At 36.8% G+C, this 23,025-nt stretch overlaps 1 long non-coding RNA gene across 2 annotated transcripts; it reads left to right on the top strand.

The window, feature by feature from the left end:
* The first annotated feature begins 13,448 nt into the window (after positions 1-13,448).
* LOC140002456 (uncharacterized) lies at positions 13,449-22,997 on the top strand. Of its 2 annotated transcripts, none has more exons than XR_011809091.1 (3): positions 13,449-13,576; positions 20,334-20,506; positions 22,860-22,997. It is a non-coding gene; the product is annotated as an uncharacterized lncRNA (long non-coding RNA). The 2 variants fall into 2 exon arrangements; XR_011809092.1 differs by lacking the exon at positions 13,449-13,576 and adding an exon at positions 16,048-16,174.
* The last annotated feature ends 28 nt before the right edge of the window (positions 22,998-23,025 follow it).

Here is a 23,025-nt window from a genome sequence, read left to right as displayed (position 1 = left end):
GACATGCCATTATATGTCAGTACTATTGCAGAAGCAACATAAGGCTGGTGGGCATAGGTTTTAACCTATATAAATTATCTTAATTCCCATGCACAACACTAATGGGATTCAATGCTATTTTCTAGTGTGCACCACAAGTTGATATATATGAGGAACAAAGGAGGAGCGCATGTTCTCACAGACTTGTTTTAGCAACAATTTAAGTATCTGTGAAATCCTTAAAGTGACTTGTTCATAAATGATTTTGAATTTTACAATATTTTTAAGATGTTTTCAAGGTATCTGGGAAACTGGCAGAAAGTTGGTAAGGTTTTATTCATATTTCAATAAATTAAACTTCAGGGAAGTATATGGTTGAATGAAGATAAGAGTAAGCTGGAACAATGCAGATAATAAAGAAACAGGGATGAAAAGGGTTGGAGAAAGAAGGTAGGTGAAGATGGAAGTTTAGGAGGGAAAGAGCACTCAATTCTCATTTACAGTTTCATGGACAGTTAAGAAAAATGTAGCTTGTAGGAAATATAAGCAAAGAAATAGCAATGAGAAGGATCCTTCAAGGTGAAGAAATCTATGGATGAGGGAAAGAGACCTGAAAAAAAATTAAATGCTCTGTATAAGTGAAAAAGAATGGTGGCATTTGTAATAGGTGAGCGAAAATGTAATGAGCTTAAATCTGCAGTAGCTAGTCATAGCTGACTGCAAGTTTTCCCTCCCTGCAAACAACAACTTGACAAATAGACAAACCAATCCCTTCTTAGAACCCATGCTCCACCAACACCAGACTTTTTACTGTTACATACAGCCTCAGTTAATATAACTATACAAGTGTACCTGACTGATGGATTTAGTCTTCTGTGCTCCATTCAGCAGTGTAAAAATTCAAGTTCACAAACAGTATTCAGATTAGTTCACAAAACTTTGCCCTGCTTCTTATTGGAACCAACAAACTGAACACATGAACACTTACTAAGTCCCCTGGGGGTTTGGGGCTACCTCTACATCATGAAGCAGGTGCCTATTGTAGGAGCTGGGAAACTGTACCTTTAAACATCCGGTGAGGCTGGTTGGGTCCTGTGCACTGACTTGCTGTGCACTGACTTCCTTCTTGTACAAAAATCTCACCCACATAAGGAGATGCACCGTGAAGGGAGGAAGCAGCCAGGTGTTCTCCAATTCTGCCATTTCACCATAACCTACATGGTCTATCAAAGACTGTTGCACCATGTCAAGTTCTGCTGAACTTTATCATTTGGAAAGCCCAGACTGGAAACAAGTTTAGAAAGCCCTGACTGAAGATCACCTCGAAATTTAAACTAGGTTTTTACTTCACACTCTGCACAATGTTCACTCTGTAGACTTACTGCAAAAGTAAATTTTGCATACAGTCTTTTTCTGTGATTTAAAGAACTCATAGTAAAGCTATTTTTAAATCACACTTTAAGTCCCAGTTCCCAAAAATGCAACAATTTCTCCAATAAATAAACAACATTTTTAATAGGAAATTGTTACTATGGATTTTGCTGAATTTCAAAGAACTTTTTCTATCCCTCAAGATTTTTTTTTTTAATGTTGCACCTGGCCAAATGAAAGATTGCTTTTATCAAAATGAAACAGCATGTTATATTTTTGCTGTTTGATCGTGCATTAATTCCTATTTATTTCCATTTTATTTATAAATAATAATACACAGACATTGTTCTTAGATTGTTTTAGTCTCAGTGAAAAGATGTTTTCCAATTAAAAGTCTCACTTCTGGAAATTCTTGAACATTGATCCACAAGGAATGACTTGCTCAGCCTTCTTTTACACCATGTTATGGTTCTATAACAGCTTAGCGGTTTAATGGATCGATGATAGTGCATAGGTCAAATGTACTCACAAGACAATTTTGCCAGAATATCCTGAAGTCTTTAGGGACTATACATGCAGCATACAGGCTGGGTTTACTTAAAAACAAAACATGTTCACTGACTTCATACACCCAGAAACCACTAATATATTTTTTTTTCCTAATGTTGAAAAGCAGAGCCAGTTCAACCTTCCAGCACATTTAAAAATACCTAGTTTTGCAGTTACAGCAATAAAGCTTTGAAGCTTCTACACACACACAAGTGATTACAAGGAGGCTTGCTCCCACTTGCTATGCTGCTTTTGAGCCTCGAGAGGCTGTGCATGGTGGGTAGCCAAGTCAGGGCAACCCCTGCAACGAAGGTTTCAGCATAGCACGAAACTTCACCATAAAAAAAAGGAAGAAAGGGTTCCCACATGACATAAGCCTTACATGTCGAGTGTCAATGTTTCAGCGATGGGAAAACGCTGGGGGGAAGCAATAATATTCTTTTCCATCTGGTACAGCAGCTCCCCAGAGGCCACAATGGGAGCAGAGAGGGCTCCTCAGAAACGCGCGGCCGTGTGCTGGGGAGCCTCCCAAATTAGCTTGGTAATTTACTGTCACTTAATAACAGGAGCCGAGAAACTCAAACTGATATTGATGAAAAAGCCCGACCTCCAGCTGGGGTGGGTGTTCTCAGAGTTGGCCGAACTTTCCAGCAGGTACAAAAGAGGCCCACAGCTGAACCTCGGGGACACAGAAAGGAGACCTTCAGCCTCCCATGAATTACACACCAGCGCGAGGCCCCCACAACAGCAGATCAGCTCTCCCTTGGAAGGATAAATCAAAGCTTTAATCGGGCCTGTCAGCAAAGCAGGTGTTTTGACTGCCTTTATGGTTCATTTTTATGCAAAAGGGTTGTGGGGATACAGAAATCACGGGGGATTGAAAATAAATGGCACTGACAGCACTGATCCCACCAGGCGAGGGGGCCAAACTCAGTCTGTCTTTTCATATTATGAAATATACCTAATGGCCGGCTCTTTAAACCCCGGTTACACAATGCACTGTCTGTGCGCCCAGGACTTTTTTTTCCTCCCTCTCCCCCCATGCCTTTTTTTTTTTTCCCTTCTTCTTCCATGTGATATGCCAGGGGCTCTTTTCTATTCTTTGGTGATGAACTGCCCCAGCAGCCATAGCAGGTTCAGAATGTTAAAGAGCCGCCGCTCGCCCGAGCTGACAAAAGGATCCTGTTTTAGAGGGCTTAAAGGACACCATAGGCACTATCCACAGCCCCACTTTAGGATAATGTCTTTTTCTTGGTCTTCATCTTTCAACAACAGCCACAAATAAAACATCATAAAAATGTGTCAATGCAAATTTTCTCACGTGTCTTGGATGGGGGGAGCATCACTAGGAAAAATGTTCACAATACTGTGCTATGGGGTCTGTGCTGCTCAGGCTCTTCAGTGCTTTGTGGGCTGCTAGGTGGCACCCACAGCAACCCAGATTTATACTTTAACACTGAGATTTAGCCTCATTTAATTTCTAAGTCTAAATGTTAATAGCAGGCATAATTTTTTTTAAAGTTATTTAAATAAAATGTTTGAACACACTGAAGTTGAATCATTGTAGCATCCTGTAATTTTTAAATTGTCATTGATGAATGTTCTAATATAACACGCTTTACCAGAAAGAAAAAAATGAGTGCCTTTTTCTTTGATTCTACTATAACTCAATACTTTTTAGAGTATATTCTGTAACATAATTTGAAATATTACTGCAGAGCATTGCTAGTAACTTTCATTTATCATTTACAAGCCATAAAGCAGGCAATAAAAAAAAAAAAAGGCAAGTGCTTCCCCTCTTGTAGTTTCACACAGAGTTATTCATGTCTAGTGCCTCACTGTTCACAAATGACAGTTTTTCACCAGCTTTACTAAGGAATTTATTTTTTTCTGTTTCCATATAAACTAAAAAGTATATTTAAGAAAACAAAAATACTGGCACTTCCTTAGGACAGATTAGCTGAGGATAATTTTAAAATAAAAATTTACAGATTAGACATACAAAAAATAAAATAAATTCATAGAATCATTCAGGTTGGAAAAGACTAATCATCTAGTTCAACTTTCAACCTAATACTAAAATCCACCACTAAACCATGTTACTAAATTCTAAATCTACACATTTCTTGAAGACCTCCAGGAATAGTGACTCAACCACTTCCCTGGGCAGCCTGTTCCAACATGAATTAATTAATTACACTAATGAACAAATTCATTACACTTGATTCTGGTCATTCATACTGCTGTATCTATACAGTAATCATCGCATCTTAGGAAAAAAATAAATGTTACATTTAATGACTAATTTAATGACTAATAATTTAGTTGCTTAGGAAATGAGAAAATGAGACCAGGATCCACTTTTTCAAGGTATGGAGATGCCTTCACTCTTCATAAATGCTTATGCAACTTTATCATTAGACCCACTAAACTACTGCGTGAACTCCAATGGAAATTTAACTAATATATAAAGTCACCACAATTTCACACATGCACAAAAAAAAAAAAAAAAAAAAAAAAAGGGGGGTTCTATGCTAGTAATTTAAACCCTGATCTCCAAACACAATATTTTTTTTTTTTTTAATCTTTACCTATACAATCATTCCATTTAAAATAGGAAAATTATTTACACTTATATAAGTATTTTCTAATCGAGGGCCTAGTTGTGCATTACCACTGGCCACCTATGTTGACTTTCTACCAAACTTAATTTCAGTATAATTTCTCACGCCAATGAAGCTATTCCATGCCAATAAAAATTCCATACATTTGCAGTATTGAGCCTTGAAACCCCAATTTTTTCAAATATTTCGGGGTCACAGTCTGCATAAGCTTTGAAAATGAACTTCTTCGAATAATTTGCTTGAAGAAAGATGATACAAGTCATTAATCATGGCAAATATAGCTAGGTAATGCATACATTAGCTGAAAATTTGTTTACTTTTCCTCTCTGAAAGTTGCTATCCTCAATAATATTATGGATGTTTAGATCATAAGATAGTTCTAACATTTTGAGGTCTAACCATCTCTTCAGAAAACTCAACAAAATTTAACATGTATTTAACAAATTAAAAATTTAAATGTGACAATCCCCTGTTCTTGAGCACGTGTTTATCACTCTTGTTGCAAGACCACTAGTTGTTAGTCTAAGCATAATACAATAAATAATAATAAATAATACAATATTTGTGTAATATTCATCTTCCGCAGAGATGCAATAATTTTTCAAATGAAGTGCATTACTAAGATCTGGTTTACAGGAAAACATACAAGCAGCTGCACTATACCAGGTAGAGGGTTTTTTTTTTTCTGCTCATGTGAGCAGAATCAAACCACCACCACCAAAAAACAAACAAAAAACGGCTCATCCAAAACCAGATCAAATCACAAAAGTAAATACTGTCAGATGGAGAGAGGTTGAAAAAAATTTACTTACTGAATAAAAAGGATTGATTTGGGTGATTGGATGGATGATTGGCTAAGGAGCCAGTAGACATCTAAGTTGTGTTTAAGGCTTTTTTTTTTTTTTTTAAATATATATGAGGCCATCCCTGTTACTTCAAGCTTGTTAAATATCTAGATATAAGACCAGCTTTTCCTTTTAAATCTAAAATTAGAAGGAAGTTTAGCAACAATAGTTTAAAATGGACCTGGTGAAGGCAGATTAATTATAGTTTATGTTCATCTAGTGTCATTCACTTGATCCTTTCACATGTTGATGAATATGCAAAGGTTACCATATTCAGGAGACATAACTGTTTTTGGTAACTCAAGAACTTTAAACTAGCACTATTAAGATTACACGAGATAAAAGAACAATCGTATTCAGTAATTAAATTAGTAATGATTAATTATTTTCACATTAAGTTTATTTTATTTATATCCACACTTTCCTAAAGAATGTTGGCTTTTAATTTAAACAATATTGAAACAGAATGTAGATCAAGTATTTGCATAGTCTTTCATAAAATATGCCTCTCAAAACTGATAACAATTATTCCTCTTAATATATAATTATGCAGAACTTACTGCCATAAAATATAATTATGTCTGAAAGCTTAAATATTTTTTAATATGAAAAGTATGTAGATAAGATAGTCAACACAGTAAGTATACTTGAAAAAAAAAATATGGAAGTATAATTTAGATTATTGTGTAATAAAGCATTATATGATCTATTTAATTATGAAATGAAAGCATATTTTATTTGCCAGAAAAATGAAGTATTTCAGGGATACATATTAAGTATCAGTAAAATAAATAAATAAATAAATAAACCCTTTAGTTATATCACTTGAATTTCTTTATTTGTTTAGAAAGATGACAATAATATATGTGTGTAAATTTATAGTCTTTAAACCAAAACAAACAAACAAAAAAAAGTCAAAATGTAAAGCTAAACTTCTTATTTGCTACATGTAAAAGAAAATAGAGGAAAGTTCCAAGGATTTTTGTAAATCAAAGAAGTTTTGAAATTTTTTAATTGGAAAAAAAAATATTTTGCATGTCACTGAATTTTATTACATGTTTTTTTGTTTCTGAACACACATACTAATTGACAAAAATGTACATGCAGGTCACAATAATTCTCTCTTACCTTTTATTCTCAGCTCTGTCAGAACATATTCTCAGTAAGAGAGACTGATCCGGAGTGTCAATATCTATGAAAATATATATAAAAATTACACGATTCATATTTTATATAGTGTTTTCCAGTTTCTACTAATACTTCTTTTACTTAAAATTTTATACAATTTATATTACTGTAATATAAATATAAATAATATAAATATTATTTATATTTATAAACACTAAATATCAGTGTTTCTAGCAGTACAACACCGTTATTGCCCGATTCATTTCCATACCTTTCTCAACCACATAGTACATCTTAACTGCTTGGTGTGTTTGTTTGTTTGTTTTTGTTTTTGTTTTTTTTTTTTGTTTGTTTGTTTTTTGTTTGTTTTTGTTTGTTTGCTTGCTTGTTTGTTTTGTTAATCTATTTCTATGTAATAAACAAGTTGGCAAGCCTTTGGGGAGAAAAATCAACAGGTATTTAAACCTTTCATGATTTGGCAGTACATAATTAAATCAGTATTCAATGACTCACAATTGAATGCTTGTGAAGCATTTAACTAGAATGAAACCACAATACCTATTTGGTTGAGTTTCTAAGTTAACAGTTTACATGAATTTCAATTCATGATTTACAGGCTAAAGAAATGTCTCCTTATTTACCATTTTAAGTGAAAATATAAACTAGGAACAACATCTAGAAAAACTGGTAGCTGATAAATGCTAATTTTTAATGGCCTTTCACATGTGATCATTAGTCCCATCCCCTATTTTCCCAAGACATTGTCTCTCCTCATTATGAGGGTCCTAAAGCAGCCCCAAGTGGAACTGGAGTAAAAACAAGAAAGAATAACACACAACACTAATTTTATTTTTCACAGCATTCTGATCTGAGTATTAAAATATCTATTTCCATTCGGCAGTTCATACGACTTTTAACAATAATTGTATTCTATGGATATCTAGTTTTGCTAGCTTGTTTTTCACCCCCAGGAGGTAGTACAATCTTATTTATCTGATTTAGCAGGAGTCTTGTGTGTCTGAGCTTGCTCAGGAAGCAGCCCTTAATTTTTTGGGAGCCACTGGAAGCCTCATAGCCCTGCACAGCTCGCAGACACCAGATGGATTTATTCTTTCCCCTCTGCTGGTCACTGCTCAAGGGAAAGGCTAATAGTAGTTACCCTCCTCCCATGGTTAAGAAGGTGACCAGGAACTTTCCTGGACTCCTCCAAAAGGTGTTTTGTCACTGTTGTTTTTGAAACAAATTACTTATCACTGGTCTTCCCCTTCTGCTGAAAGAGCAACAAGGTAATTGGGGATCTTCTGCAGGTCCATACACTAAAGCACTGACAGAGTATAAAACTTTTGGTAATGTACTGTCCACTAGGCTCTCCTTTCATTCAAAAAGTACCTGAGATCAAAGGCAAGTCTTCCCAAAACCAGAGTAATAATCAGTTAATCAGTTTGGCCAGACACTGTAGCTGCTATAAATCTGCTTAGCCATAACTTCAAAGGACACATCCGTTCTGACACCACAAAGATCAGACCCACTATACCTCATAAACTGATTACTCCCAGATCTGGCCAATATTGTATGGTAACAATTGCAAAAACATTTGCTGTCCAGAGTCTCAGAAAAGGGTAGAAAATCTTTGCAATAAAATTAGATCCCACTAGATTTTGGTATACCCCACCATGTCACCATTCAAGATGCAAGAACAGTTATTTCACCAAAACAAACAAACAAACAAAACTTTCATTAATCATTAAAACTCATAACTTGGACACTTTGGACCTTTCACATGCTAAGATAAGTAATTTGTTTATATATATATATATAAAATAGATAAAACTCCAGACATAAAACACCATTTTAAAATGGGGAGTCCATGTTAAAAAGGCAAACAGCCTCAGCAATCAGTAGGAAGGGATTGTAACTAAAAATGTGCTGAAAAGTTCTAAAAACCTTAACAAAGCGAAGACCTTGTCAGGTGCCTTCAGAATAATCTGCCATCATATTTAAAATATACAAAAATTAAAAAAAAAAAAATCGAACCCAGACAAAATAATTGAATAAAATTCCACTGAAAAGCAAAACAAAACAAAACAAAGATCACACTTAGATTCTTTTTTGGCAGCTGTAGTTATGCCTGTGGCTGGGTGATTGAAAAAGGCTCACAAAATTACTCAGTCTTGAATTGCTGCCTCACGTGATCTGGCTTTGGTAGTAGTGGTTACAGGAATTTAACTTCAAAAACAGAATAAAAAAGCACCCAGAGCTGAACAGGAAACAAAGAGACAGACAGACCGACCTCATTCAGTTAAAATTCAGTTATTTTTAGCCAGAAGCAGTTTAAGGCCAACCAAATAGATTTTTATTTTATTTTATTTTTTTTTACAGTGAAACTTTGATATTACTTTTAGAACTTTCTGTCTTCTGGGTCAAAAGAGAGCTTGAATGCCATTATTCTTCTTATTTGCAAAATTTCCAAGTTGCTGTCAAGTATCCTCTTTGGCACATCACCTCCTGCCCACCAAAAACGAACTTCTACCATGGAAGCCCGAGAGAAGGCAGGCAGAGGGAAGGCACTTGGTGTATGGACACAGAGAGAACAGATCTGACAGCTAACCAGATTACCCTTGCAGAGTCTGTTCACTTCCAATGCCAATAAATTGAACACACCCAGGTCACAAAGGAAAGGGTTTTCCCTCCTCCATGAGCAGCCCCTGAATTTTCCCTCTTCATCACCATTTCATGTCCACTAAGCTCCCCCTGGCCAGAAGTGCCAGGGTGTGGCTCCCACCAGAGAGTATTCCTGTCATTTCTGAGTACAGCCAGAGGGGACACGTGGGTGACATGAGATGTACTTTCCACTTCTTCCCTCCTCTGCCAGCACTGGGAAATGGCCTGCATAACCTAATAAGTACTTTATGTCTCTAATTTCCATGCCATAACGCTTTGCTGAATGAAATGCTTACACAGAGCTTCTTCCAGCCTCTGAACTAGATTACACATTCTGCTCCTTCACTTGGGTCTCCAAGTCTTGTTTTTTTTTTGGTTTGGTTTGTTTGGTTTTGTTGCTTTTTTCCTCATTTTCAATCACCATATTATTCATTTTTACTAGCTTTTGCAGTCCTGCAATTTCTATAAGTTTTTTCTTACGTTGTTTCTTAATTCCTATAAGTTGTTTTATTTCTTAAAAGTCCTAAAAATATAAAACAAACTGGAAACCTACATTTAAATTTAAACATTTTATTGGCAAACACCTCTGTTGTTCATCACTGTAGTACCCAATAGCCTCCAGCTAAATAAACACACTCAGTGCTACGAGTACACCAAATTACCATAACACAGAACAGCACAGGAGATCCCACAGGGACAGATGGTAGTGAGAAAAGAAGAAAAACTGTCTCCAGAACTTTGTCACTTATACAAGATGCACAGCTGCAAATGTTAGGGTCTTGCAACTCCTCTTCTTAAGAGCATGGGAAGCAAACCACATAGGGTTGGGATGTGTGGAATGCCCTGGTAGAAAGACTGTTCCAGGCGCCTCCAGCCCGGCCTAGTGTCTCCACTTCTCTGCTACAAGCAGATGCTAATACTCCAGTCTTTTCTCTTGATCATGTTCTGTGTTAAGGAGTCACTTTAAAAACAAACTCAGATGTAGGAGGAGGATGAAGACATCCATTTTCCATTTGTAAAGTTTTGGAGATCAGCTTTCATGTTCAGTAAACCAGGTGCCATTTCCTTTGCTAATGTCCTCTTTGAATAAGTTCCAGGACACCTCACCCTCATTGTGTCTCAACTTTTGCTTTTACTGTTACAGATGGGAAATGGGTCTTTTAACATGTCAGTTTTCTCAGTTAGGGAACCAAATAACTTCTTTATAAACTGCATCTCAAAAGAGAACAGAGAAAAGGAGGGAAATAAGGCCTATGTATATTCAGAGTTATATTAAGATCATTTCCAATGATTAAGCATTTTCACTATCCAGCAGAAAACTTAACTCCTCTATCAACACATCAGTTAAGATCCAGCCTCCCAGCATTAAACTCCAGTAGATATAGAAGTGTGGTTTTCTTTTAATTTTAGTGGGATCTGTCTTGTTTCAGAAGACTTTTTTTTTTTTTTTTTAAAGAGATATTTGTCCACCCTGGATTTCTAACTTCTAATATATACTGCACCTGCTAGAAAGCAGCATATTTTTATATGCCAGTTTGAAAATTTTAAATTGCTTTATTTATATGAATAAGTTTGAGCAAAAAAGTAATTGTGATTTTCCAGAATGCAGTAAGAGAACATTTGCTGCAGCTTTCATTATCAGCAATGCAGTTTAACTTGGCTTCAACTGCCTTTCTGCAAATTTTGTTGTGCCTTGGTACAGCAAAAGTTTGCATCAATATAGCAGTACTGGTTAATTTGTCTGAAACAACTCTATTGAAAATGCTTCACCTTCTGTTTTGAGTTTTGCAGCATAAGGCCGCCTGTTCATACATTAATTCCTGCTTACGGTTTTCAGTTGGTCTTTGATCTTGCCTATGTCTGTATCACTTTTCTCATCTGTAAAAACTGGAATAATTCTTACTAACTTTCTAGCAAGCTGTGAATCTTATTCATTGTTTGTGCAATGAATACTACAGATACAGTTGTTATATCTTTTCCGCTTGGTCTGTTATTTTTCCACCTGTCACTTGAAGAGTCTGTTTTTCACTTGGGCTATGGTTCAAGTCACTGAACTACTTATACTTGCCCCTTCAATCAGGCTTAGAAGAAAAGTGTTTATTTTATAATATAGGATCATTGTGACCAAAGAACCTATTGCACTTGTTTGATGTACTTAGCTATGGCTGATTACAAAGGCCTTCTACAAAAAGCTTTTGTCAGTGGTCTAATTATGTTGGTGTTTTGTTTTAAGCTGGAGCAGCACTATTCTCTATGCACTCATAATTAAACAACCATGGCCTAATTGAACACCTTTCAAAATAAGTGCATTTGGAAAAAAAAAAAAATCTATTCTTTTGTAAAGTTAAGAACATCCATACTAACTCAGAGTATTGATGTTCAGTTTATGAAAAGCTCTTTAAGTACTTTATGTGTTCAGTCATATTTTTTTTGTCCTCAGGCCAATTCAATTCACTTGGGATGTAAGTCTTTCTGCTTTCATTTTTAATATATAATGTGCTCTGAACTGATGTGCTCAAAATGCAATGAAAACAAACAAAACAAAAAACAATCCCATACCAAGACAACACATCCAAAATATTTTAGCAAATAGTGCTCTTGGTCAAACAGATTGGATCAATGTATTTTGCTGATTTGCACATTGTGTTATAAAATACATTTGGGTCCAAGTGATACATATTCTATGTTATTATTTGCCCAGTATATTAAACAACCATAAATATTCAGTGATTCAATTGAGCAACCAGTGCTGGCTGAAGTGAACAGCATGTTAACAGATACTGGAGCTCTAGGAGACACCAGAAAATTGTGCCTAAGTAAGCTTACTAAATTAAGCTTACTAAATGCTACTTTTCTAAATAGTTTATTAGAGTACTAAATTACTTATTTTCCTAAGGGCTCATCTGAGAGTTTTCCAATATGATTAAAATCTCATGTGACACAGAATAGCTCACTAAAGCTATGGAGAAGACCAGCAGGGGCAAGAAGCCTTTCTGGGGAGCCAGAGCTAGGCAGACATCCCCAGGTAGGTTGGGATAAAACAGCAAACTCAATTCCTATAGTACTGCAACTGGAATTTCTCTCTCATTGATAATCTCTTCTGAAATAAGTATTCTAAGTTATGAGGTAAGTAAGAAAGGACAATTATGTTGTCTCCACTACTCCGCAAAACTGATGTTTTTAAGAACTTTGAAACACACTTCAGCATACTCTCCCTTATTTCTGCTTTCAGATATTTCTTCTAAGAATGTTTTGTGGGAAGATAACATTTAACTGAGTAATGCTACTAAACATATAACATTGCTGCTAATGTTCTTTAGAAGAAATCTATCATATCTTATTTAATTTCAATGGTCTCATACAGTGTGTCCCAGGCTCAATATTTAACTAAGTTGCCCGAAGACACTCTTCCAACCCTCTGCAGTGTACAGTAAGTAACTCTTCTTTAAATTGCCTGGGAACATACTGCAGAACTCTCAAGAGAAAAATTAAGGCTGAAATGTTTTCTCATGCACCTTCCATCCGGGTGACGTTCCTCTCTCATTCTGGATTTGCCCCCAGAGTGACCGAACGGACACTACCCTTTTGCACCCACATTTGTTTGTGTTTGCTTGCTGTTGATATTTATGAGCATTGCATCCGATATTCTTGTAGCAGCATCTTAATTTTGGCACAAGTTTCTGTGTGTTCAGGTTCCAAGGGGGATGGAGAGAACACAAGCTGTCTCCAAATTGAAGGAATCAATTTTCATTTCTGAAGTCAGACAGGCTTTCATTTATTGCCTATTGACTCCATGGAGAGATAATAATAATGTTGCTGCTTTCAGTGAAAAAGACCATTACTGACGACAATACACTCAATAAAGAAAGATGCCAGATCTCCTCTTCCCTAGAACACTCTTCACTCCCTGTGTTACAAGCTGGGCTCTCTCCAGAAGCTCCCTTTGCTACCTGGCCAGCTCAGTCAGACCTCCGGGGTGTAAACAAATCTTTTTGGCCATGGATCCCACAAGCAAGGTGAGAAAGAGCCTTCTGCAGATGCCACTGTGGCAGTTGGCAGATGGGCTGGCAGAATAAGCCTCCCTGGTCCTGCCAGCCAGAGGATCCTTGCCCACCATGCACTCACCTTGTGCTTGGCTGCCACCCATGCAACCAGCAGCCCAGGTAACAACACACTGAATTCACGCAGACTCCTTGCACTAAAACATATGGATTTCCAGCACTTTCGGTCCCTAGCCAAGCTTTGAGCAGACACAGTGTTGGAGCTGCCAGGCTTGATGAATCAGCTCTTGCATTGGCAACACCCCCCTTCCAGTCCTCACCGGCCTCAGCTGAATTGCAAACAGCAAGGCAGCAGACACCTCATGAGATCTACCAGTCCCAAATTACAAGATCCAACTCAGAAGACTTATCCAGAAAGGCAAGTTTAGCTAAAAGCCTCCAAACAAGCTCTGTACCTTCTCTGAGGTATTTAAGTCCTGGAACTCAATTACAGCACAGTACTATCATTCTCTAAGCCCTTCCTCTGCCCACCCTTTTCCTTCAAAGTTTGGGAAAAGAAGCAGGATAGGAATTCAAAGAGAATGCATATTTTCTACTTGCTTTTTTTAAATCAAGTTCTCATAACAGCAGTGTCTTTTGGGAGGGTTCCTTTGAGTTTAAGGGAAATAGTATCTATTCTTACTCTTTCACACATTATTTAAAGTTGGTACTGATGATACATGGTTTCCCATTCTATTTCAGATGCATTTTCAATGAAATAATACCATAAATTATTTTTAGTAAGACTAAACCCACACTGGGTTGTGCCCAACCCAGAAAGAATAGTATCACCAATACTTCTGCATTTTCTCTTTCAGTATCTGTTTATACTTTAATCTAAAGTAAAAGAAAAAAAAAATTCAAAACAGTAACATTTTCCAAATATAGAATCTCATATCACTTTATATTTAAATATATGTATTTCTCAGAAATTGCATCAAGAATACTGCTTATTGCAACACCATAGTGTGTGCAGTCACTTACAAGAAGATGATCTAAATGATAAGCTTTATTTCTTTTTTTTTTTTTATTTTGCAGTTGGCTGTTAGTCAAGTCTAAATGAATACAAGTAACTAAGCTTTATATATATATATATATATTTTAAAGATTCATTCTAGTTTAATTGCCAAATAATCATGGTGGCTTTTTTCATACACATTTTTAATATATGACTTTTTTGCCTAAATCGTGTATGTTAACATTGTGGTTAATAACCTGTATGCACCTTTTCTATATAGCAGTCTTTTCTTCCAGTATGAGGGAGTGAAGTAATTTACTCTAATACATACAAAAATGCAAAATTACATAGGCTGACAAGTCTTCACTGTTGCTCTGCACAGTTCACCTGAACTGATGTTTATTATCTATGACTGTTTTGTTGAAGACTGTTGTAAATGATGTTGAAGAAATACGTGCTGAATAATGCAGAGCATCAGAATGTTCTGTTCACCCCTGTTGGCGGAAAGCCATTCAGTTTTTAGCTATTTACAAATCAGTTTTCAATGATAAATTTCTTTTGCTTTTTTTTTTTTTCCATATAAAGTTACAGATTCAAACATCTACGGCACATACTTTGCTGTCCTATGCACTACAGTGAGACAAAAATCAATGAAGAGACCTGAATTTTGGTTGCCCTTCAACATACATCTTTACAGTTGTTTTTGTTTAACGGGTTTTAAAGGTCAGAAGGCATGATTGTGACAGTATAGCTTGGTTTCTTAAAACAGTACAAATGCCATTCAACTATTTCACCACTGAGACTATAATGCCTGAATTACATTAGCTTTCTGATTTCTAGCAAAAGTTTAAGTTATAGCACTTACCAGGTCAGATTTAAACTTCCACAAGAACAACAAAATCCAAACCTGAGGATGAAGAAGGATTTTAATATTAATATTAATATTACCCACTGATATTTTGAAAAAATGACAAACAGATTTTGCCACTAGCATTTTTCTAGACTGGATACAAATCAGCATGGTCTTTTTTATGAGGTGACCTAATTATTCTAAGAATTTAAGAAAGCCAGATGGGTCAAAATAAGTTCAGGTGGTTTCAAGTCTGCCAATTTACCAAGCTTATGTTTCCATTTTATTTGAATAAAAAGTACCCATCATTCTTTGTCAGAGATGCACTAAGCTGCTGTGGTTGTTTGTCATCATTTGTAAGAAAGCCAGGCAGGTTACCTGCCAGTTTGCAAATATTAGGGATAATAAGCATTACTTGTTGTAGCATAGGCCTGATTAACATGGGAAGAAAAAAAAAAAAAAAAAAGAAAAGATTTTTTTTAACCTATTCCTTTCCTATTCTTGTACAATTTGGAAGTGGATTTTTGCACATACTCTCACACAAAGGCAGTACTTTCAGCTAATTAAGAGTATAAAATTCTTACAATTAGCTTTTTCCAGGACATCAGCAATTAGCCTTTCTTACGAACCCCATCCAGGATAAAATTGAGTCTGACCATGATCACATAAAAATAAAAAAAACATCACAAAAACATAAAAATTGAGTCCCAGGCTCACATGTGCCCCCCATCCCATTTCAGCCATGATTATGGCAATGCACTTTTAAACATGTAACACATCTGTTTATGTGCAGAGAGAGCAACCATTTTATTTCAAAACCAGCTGGAGCCTGTGGAAAGGCAACACAAACGCAATCCTCTCTTATATGGACTTTGCTTATTTTCCTTGTCATAGCTATTTTTTCTGTACATAATAATTGGATAGCTGAATACTCTGAGATCTAAATATAATCACTGCTGAATTCTTATCTTTTTAAAAGATAAAGAAACTAAGTTATGCCAAGTTATTATAGCCAGCCGCCACAGCGCCATATGTGAGAGGCTGTTTTATTTTCTGTACACAGCAGAAGAACGCTTCCTTTTAAGGAATAATTCATGGTTTCCACTTAACATTGCCATGGGGACCCCGGGACACTGGCTTACCAGCTGGAAACAAGTCTTGCCAAGCGGGTAAATATTGCAATTTAAAAATACCATTTTGCACTGAATAATTCAACGGAAAAAAAAATGCAAAATTGTCACTTCCACAATTTGTTGTAAAAACTGTGCAAATTGCACAGAGCTCTAGACCACCAAGGAGAGCACTGGCTTCTCAGTCCCCCTTTACTTCCTGCTACTAGTCCAAAAAAAAAAAAAAAAAAAAAAGGGGGGGGGGGGTGGGCATGTGTTTTTTCTTCATATGTATATTTCCTACCCAAAACTCATTCAGGGTTTCAGTGAGATGAAGGGTATTAGTCCCCACAACAAGAAGGGACAAAAGAAGAAGGAATTATTTGAATGAAACAAAGGAGTTAGGACTCACCTCTTCCTAATCTTTACAGCAATTTTAGGCCAAATGCACAAGAAAATGCCTGTACCTCTTAACACAGTGGGATCTACAGTGTTTACACGCTTTCTGTGCAATATAATGGGGCACTCCCCTTGACAGGGAACATTACACCTGAACCAGTCAGTAAGCAAACCAGATGATAGCAGCATGGATTAAGCCTCCACTGTACAAGGAAAGATCACCCTCCACGGACACATGAACCATTTTCAGCTGTGTGTTACTAGCAGAGCAGCCCTAAAGTGCTGGATTAGGAGTCTGTCACCCAAACACTTAGCATTTAAAAGAGATTTTGCAGCCTGCCCTGTACTCCATGCTCCCATAGCTACCTTCTTAGCAATACTCAAACTAGAATAGCTGCATGTTCAGCAGGGATCGAGAGCATAATTCTGTAGCAGCCAATGCCAACCAAAGCCCAGGCTGCTGTATACTCCCAACACATTGCTGCAGTAGCACTTGTGAAATCATGAACAAGCCACTGGCTTTCAGCCAGATCAGCTCCTTCAACTGGATCACCATATCCTTGTTTGAGCAACACTGGCAGCAAAGAGTACAGGCAGGAATGCTCAGGGACCACAGAGGGAGAAGATGGGATTGCAGCACATATGGGACTTGGGTTAATGCTCAAAGTTCAACAAATAAAAGCTAAAAGTTAAAAATAAAAGATAAGAAAAATCCACTATGATCAATCCTAACTTCAGAGCAAGAGCATATGACAATTTTTTCCTCACAAAATATAAGCAATTTTAATGGGGGCTTTTAATGTTACTGGAGCTATAAGAAATTTCAGCTTCAAACCATTTTCTCTACTCAGGAATCTTAAACTTTTTGTACAAACTACTAGCCTACCATATGATTTCAATTCTTACCACTGACGCTGCTGTCTCTGTTAAATGTTTAAAACACATACTATCCAGCCACAGAGAGAAAACATGCCCATGAGGAGAATTCAGGGGTGGCCACCTGGAAGGGAAGACAACTGACTTCCAGTGCCTATTTCATTGTGCAGTCCTCTTTTCCCTGTTCCTGTAATTTTCTCCAGAGCCCAGTTTTGTGTGAGTGTGCTCAGACAGCAAACCTCCAATATACCAAGCCTGTAAAAAGAGTTAGGCAAAGGATCACTTGCCCTACTGTGCTCAGTCAGTGACAAACCTTGGTGTGGCCAGCCACAGATACGTTAACATCTAGAGAACTTGATGTTGTATTTACATGGGAACGTATGTAGTTAGTGACCTCTATTCTCAGGGTGATTGGCATTTGTCTAAGTAATAGAAATAGACTCAACCAACAAGATGACATCCGTATTTTGAGATTCTATATATTGGATTTACATGATAAAAACTGTTAGGTAAACTTAGGGTTACTCAAGAGATTTTCTAGCTCTGTCCTTTAGGACACTTGCTTAAAAACATTTTTCTTCATAAATGGGTGAAGATAAATCTAAATTGGGTAAGATTTTCTTCTGTGACTTTGTAAACTTCTGAAGGTTACTTGGCATTCATTGTGTGTGGTCATTACAATGATAAAAGTCCTTCGAGGAGCATCTAGGTAGTGCTTTCTTCTCTGGAATCAGTACTAAACAAAAGCCATATTAAGAAACTGGAGACATGGAGATGCTAGTTTTAGGATAACGTGTACTTTGGTCAAATGTCAGCTTTGGTTATTAGACATTTCTGATGAGCGTCCCTTGAGTTTTAATTAACAAGGTATTATTTACCAACTCTGTTGTAAATAGGTTTTACAGTATAGATTAAACTGTTCCTGAGTGCCTCTTCAGAGAGGCCCCTTTTTTCAATGATAGGTTAAATGATCCCAGAATACTTTTTTTTTTCTCTTTTCATTTTCTTTTTGTCATTTCTTTTTATTTTTTAAACACTTAGTCATTTATGGTTCTACAGCTCCAAGGTTGTAAAGTGCAACGGAATTGTTAATTACAATGATTTATTGATTCAAGTTAAAGTATTATTACTTCCTTACTTATGTAAACTATGTTACAGAATATGCTGCAGGGTAAGTTTTATATAAGGACAGAGTCTGATCCAGGGATACCATTTAAGGCACAATTTCTCTCCTTCCTGTAACCACCTGCATTGCTGGGGAAAAAAAAAAAAAAAAAAAAAAAAAAGCATATTATGCAATAGTCTCCTAGGGATCTCAGTTTAGATAACGTTAGCCTTCTAATGCTCATTAAACAAGAGACAGTTCAGTGTTTGTTCTTTAAAACAACTTGAACTAATCTTCAAGTGTGTGTCCTTCCTGACAAAGTTTAAATATAAGATTTTCTTCATAAATCCAGCCTTTTCACAGCTTGCAGACAACCTTTTCCCAGTCTAGCTGCTGCAGTTGGGAAGGTTTCTTTCATATATGCATCTGACAACTGAGGTTTTCAATTCTTCTAATCTTTGGAAACATCTGACATTCTCCACAGGTTGCAGAGAAGAGGAGGAAATTAAGTTTCCTGGCATTTTCTATGAATGTCTTTTTTTTTTTTTTTTTTTTAAATAAAATAATATAGGAAATGGTGAAGGTTAAATATTTTGTGGTAGCTCTTGTTTGCTTTCAATTGCTGTTCTAAAACCAAGTAACTATAAACATGATCAGGGTGCATAATGCAACAAAGACATTATTTGCAGCCACATCCTCCACATCCTCTCAATGTGTTTATGCTAATGGACCTCGAATAGTCAAGTGTGATGCAGTGGTCAGAGAATTACTTCAAATACAAATTAAGTAAGTGGTGAAACAACCTACTCTCTCTAGTCATTATTTCAGTATATTTTTGAGTGTATCAAACTCAGAGAAAACTGAAAAAGAAAGCATGCTGGGAGTCTGGAGAAAAAGAATGGTCAATTATGTATTAATTAAGCTTTTTATTTCTTCAGAAGTCTTATGAATTTCACCTATGGCACCAATAACAGAGCCACCAGCACACGGTACTTACCATTATTTTGGTAATTAATGTTTGATGACTTTCAAGACCATTTTATCATTATGATACCAAGGCGGAAAACTTTTTGGCTTCAAGAATAAAATTACAGCTGTTTATAGCAGTTTTAGCAACCCAGTGTTCTGGACAGTATAATCATGCTCAGATTTGGTGCTTAAAATACATCATCAATCCATAATCCTCTATTACTTGTTAACATGTAGCAAATCAAGATTTTATATATTTTATGTTTTTTGATCTGTGGAATATCAGTTTGAACTATTTCTGTCATAGAAGATATTTGGCACTAGGATTCACCTATACATGTGTATATATATGTGTGCATGTGTCTTCACACTAACACATATATAAAGTATTTTTCCATGTTTATTGGGGAAGCCTGAAAAAAAAGAGGAAAACTAAACTGAGAGTAGAATTAAGACAGATTTTTCTCCGAGTATCACAACCTCCAGAACTTTTAGCAAGCTTCCTATTGATAATAAGCACAGCTCAGACTGCTGTATTAATCTAAATAACATAACATACATATAATCTAAATAACTATTTTTGTTGCTGGAGTCTGCACTGGTCTTATAGGTGGTCCCTTTACATGATAATATTCTTGCAGCAATGCACATACCAAATACTATTACTGTGTGATGTTATAGAAATCCCCTCTAGGAAAACCTTAGGTATTTTATGATACTTGGATGCCTAGCAATACTAGAGAAATTAATTTGTCATATTTTTGCTGGAAAGCTCTCTCCACAAACAATGGCTCTTTAAATCATTGAGTCTATCCATGTGACATGGGCCAGTGGGTATAAACTGATTTAAGGATTTTAAATTTAAAACAGGTTGATAATCCCTGGTGGATGGTGGGACTGTGAAAATGGAGCTTATCAGGCTGCCCTGCAAGTCATCAGACAGCGCAAACCAGTCTGCGCCCGAAGGTCTAATATTTTCTCCTCTGGAAACAGGAAGTAATATCTGCATTTATTTATGAAGGAGGGATCTGCACTACTTGAAGGCAAGTTTTGTTTTCTGCTGTTGATTTCATGACAGACAGCAACATTTTATCCATGTCAATAGAAAACTTAAAATAACTTCCACATTTATTAGCTATTGCCAAACTCCCTTGGCGTACATTTTTAACATAACTTCCAGTCCCTGGTGCTACCTCACACTTCATGTGTTTCCAGGCTAGAATCAAATAACCATTGATTTCCTGAGCAGGCATGAATTTTGTCTCAGGAGCTGTTGCTCTGCCTGAGCCTCCCTTTCTTGTTCTACATCTGTGCAAAGACAACATCAAGTAGGTGTGGTGGGAACATTACCTCCTGCTACCCTGTCCAGTGGCCCATTAAAAGGTGTGGGGGAACTTGGGAATCCAGCAGAGTTTACAGCTATATATGAAAAGTTAGGGCAAGAAAGGATTTGAGGAATGTATGTTAACTAGATCCAGCTGAAGAAGTAGAAACTAGGAATTTCAGTCGTGGCTGATGTTAGCAGTACCCATGAAGTACTTCATAAGCACAGGAATACAGCCACAAGCCATACAGGATTAGCACGCAGGCAAGATGAGTCAGTGAAGATCAGTCAGAGATGCAGTGAAAGGAGACTGAAGTAGGGGTGAAGGAACTTGGCGGGCAGGACCAAAACTATACTAATAGAAAGATGAGGGAAACTGAAAGAGGGAACCGAGTTAGTAAGACAGAAACCACCTCTCTAAGAAAAAATGCTACACCCTTGTGATCTTCAGGGTTAGTGGGACTACTACAGCACCTAGACTGGTCTCAGAGTCAACTTGACCTTGCTTGTAAGTAGACAGGGCTCTGGACAAACACAAGACATGAGAGAACTGTCAGGGAGTGCCAGGAACGGGGCTGTCCCACGGGGGTACAGGCCAACTCCAGCACAGGCAGTACCCTCATTGCCATGGGATCATCCTACAGTACCTGAATGCTGATGGTTGAGCCAGGTGCTGGTAACAAGGTCCATCAGCTGCCCCCAGTGTAGCGAGGGGAAAGCACAAAGCCTTCTTTGAGGGCTCCAGTCAGCAGTAACTGGAGATGGGTTTGGAGACATCGCTCTAAAGTAAATCCCAGCTCCATTCAGGAATTATAGCTAGAAAGAACCAACATACAACCAACTGGAGGCCCTGGGCTGAGCTTAAATGAAATCTGGAGGCTTTGGGCAGACAGAGGGTGTGGGGGAGGCCCAGCTGAGGCTGGTTGTGGCCTGTAAGGCCTATTAGAGCCCTCAAGGCCCAGGCAAGCACAAAGAATAAAAGTAGCCTGTGTGTCAGGCATTGGGAAGGAGATGGATGGAAACAATTAGAAGCTGGATTGGGAGTGAGAAAAGTGTGATCCAAGAGAATTTGCTGGCTCTGGCTGGGCACTGGCAACAGGCCTGGGAAAGGACTTTTTTGGTTACTGGATGTAGTTGAATGAGACTGAAGTCTTGTTGGCATATCAAAGGTGCTATAAGAACTTTCCAAGATGGAAATGGCCTCCACTGTTAATCTTTAAGCAATGATGATAAGCCAGTTCTCTTAAATGTGTAAATAATATTGACAAAATCACATGCTGGTGATATCATCCTCATTACGATTTTTGCTAATAGGGATACTTGGTTAGAAGTCTGAGATCCTGGTATTTCTAACTGGCATAGCTATACTCGTAAACTCTTGAGGGGTGGAGGTGTGAATTTCTCCATTAGGTGCCAACAAATACCTGTACATCTACAGATGTCACAGCTACAGCACTATGAAACCAATAAGAGATTAACATTATCTTATGCACAGATCAAACAAACAAACTTATGCAGACAAATCAAATTTTGGCAAGTGTTCAGATTAATATTAAAAAGAATTTTCTGTTTCTATAATTAAAAAGTATTCTATAGTGTACTTGTGAGGTTTACAAGTGCAGGTCTCCAGAATAAAGTGTAAAGTCATATAAAGTCATGCCAGACTTTACACACACTTCTGGTATAAAATATATCCTATAAATATGCATCTGCAACCTGGAATGAAAGGCCAAACTACTAGTTTTCTGTCTGGCTCTTTATAAAGTAAAACTCTCCCAAAACAAGATTCAGGAATCCAGAACCCACTCATGTTTCTCAAATGAGAAAAAAAATAGCTGCTATGTAAAATAATATAGTTTTCCTGAGAGATGCAACATCCATTTTATTTTGGTGTCATTTACAAGCATAAAGCAGTCACCTGCAATTTGTTATTTACATAGGGTGAGAATTCAGCCTGAGGTCTGAAATTCTGCTTTTATTGCTGTTTTTCAGGTATACAACACTCACTTCAGCTGGCTTTGCGCAGTAACAATGGCTGAACAAATTTACCTTTTTTCTTTTTTTTTTTTAAGGCAAAGATAGTGTTAGAAGCTCCATCACTGAATTCCATGATTTGTCCACTTGAGAAAACATTTACTTGTAAAACAGAGGAAGACCCAAGACTACAATAACCCATTAATTAAATGGAAGAATGACTCTATTGACCAAACATCAAAATAAAAAGGACATTTTAGGCTT

Source organism: Anas platyrhynchos, chromosome 4 (genome assembly GCF_047663525.1).
Source record: "Anas platyrhynchos isolate ZD024472 breed Pekin duck chromosome 4, IASCAAS_PekinDuck_T2T, whole genome shotgun sequence".
Lineage (NCBI taxonomy): Eukaryota > Metazoa > Chordata > Aves > Anseriformes > Anatidae > Anas > Anas platyrhynchos.
This window is presented reverse-complemented; position numbering and strand designations above follow the sequence as displayed.